Genomic DNA, 1875 nt, shown 5'->3' on the forward strand with positions numbered 1-1875 from the left:
CGCTTATTGCAGCACAGTTCATAATTCCCAAGGTACAGAACCACCTTAAGTGCCTTGAGAAATGAGTGGATAACGAAAATGTGGTATATATACACCATGGACTACTACTCAGCCATAAAAAGGAATGAAATAATGTCTTTTGAAGCAACTTGGATGGAGTTGGAGACCATTATTCTAAGTGAAGTAAGTCAGGAATGGAAAACCAAATACCATATGTTCTTACAAGTGAGAGCTAAGCTATGAGGACACAGAGACATACAGAGTGATATAATGAACCCTGGAAACTCAGAAGGGGGAGGATGGGCAGGGAGTCTAGGATTAAAAACTACATATTGGATACGATGAACACTACTTGGGTGGTGCGTGCACTAAAATCTCAGAATTCACCATTATACAATTCATTCATGTAACCAAATATAACTTGTACCCCCAAAGCTACTGAAACTTTATAAAATTAATTACAATTTTAAAAGAAACAGCTCTCTTTCTGCCTCCACTGCCACCATGGCACCCGTGAAAAAGCTTGCGGTGAAGGGGGGCCAAAAGAAGAAGCAGGTTCTGAAGTTCACTCTTGATTGCACCCACCCCGTGGAAGATGGAATCATGGACGCTGCCAATTTCGAGCAGTTTTTGCAAGAGACGATCAAAGTGAACTGAAAAGCTGGGAAACTTGGTGGAGGGGTGGTGACCATAGAAAGTAGCAAGAGCAAGATCACCGTGACATCTGAGGTGCCTTTTTCCAAAAGTTATTTGAAATATGACACCAAAAAATTTTGAAGAATAATCTACATGATTGGTTTGCATAGCTGCTAACAGCAAAGAGAGTTATGAATTACATTACTTCCAAATTAACCAGGACGAGGAAGAGGAGGAAGACGAGGATTAAATTTCATTTATCTGTAATGTTTTGTACGAGTTCTTGAATAAAACTTGCAAACCAAAAAAAAAAAAGAAAAGAAAAAAAAACTTCCGTTTTCTTTTTTTGAGACGGGTCTCACTCTGTCACCCAGGCTGGCATGCAGCAGTGTAATCATAGTTTACTGCAGCCTCAACTTCCCAAGCTCCTGCCATCCTTCCACCTCAGCCTCCTGAGTAGCTGGGACTACAGGTGTGTGCCACCACGCCTGGCTAATTTTTAATTTTTTAATAGAGACAGGGTATTGCTATGTTGTCCAGGCTGGTCTTGAAATCCTGAACTCAAGCCATCCTCCTACCTCAGCCGCCTAAAGTGCTAGGATTACAGGAGTGAGCCACTGCATCCAACCTCAAAAAACTTAAATCTCAACCCATCGAGTTGCCCCCTCCTTTTCCTTCCCCTAACAGAGACATCCACATTCACACTTCACTGGCTCACTTTCTCCGGCTGTAACTTCTGTGCCTTGGGTTAGTAGCCCCTGTCCATCTGTGCAGAGAGTGGGCTAGCCTTGCCCAGCGTTCACTGAGAGCTCCCCCAGTGTGGGTCTTCCTGGTATCTCTGGAATCCTCTCTTGTGCCAAAGGGAGAAGAGAAGGAGGCTTTGTACAGCTCAGGCCCTCCCAGCCACTGAGGCTCTTTTAATCGGGCTGTCCTCTCACCCCGCTTCTCTCCCCAGAGAGATGACCAGCCCCTAATTCCTGTTTCCTTTGGTGCATTGTCTTTGGGTATAGATTGGGAAAGCAAGCCCCTGTCAGACTCCCCACCACTTGTGCCCCGGCCCAGCCAGGCCGGGAGGACCTATGCACATCCTAGAGCATCACCTGTGGAGGCAGCACGGGTGCCTGGAGCAAATCCCCAAATCCCTAACTAATCCTGTGTGCCCTGGGCCACCTTCTCACATTCTCCAAGCTTCCATGGCCGGGGCAGGTCCTATCATAATCTGTGTGGATCATGAGGCCT

The 1875-nt window shown here is 45.9% G+C and overlaps 1 pseudogene; it reads left to right on the top strand.

Annotated features, from left to right (window-relative positions):
* The first annotated feature begins 504 nt into the window (after positions 1 to 504).
* Positions 505 to 886, top strand: LOC111530940 (annotated as a pseudogene).
* The last annotated feature ends 989 nt before the right edge of the window (positions 887 to 1875 follow it).

The sequence above is a fragment of the Piliocolobus tephrosceles genome, unplaced genomic scaffold (genome assembly GCF_002776525.5).
Source record: "Piliocolobus tephrosceles isolate RC106 unplaced genomic scaffold, ASM277652v3 unscaffolded_42969, whole genome shotgun sequence".
Taxonomy (NCBI): Eukaryota; Metazoa; Chordata; class Mammalia; order Primates; family Cercopithecidae; genus Piliocolobus; species Piliocolobus tephrosceles.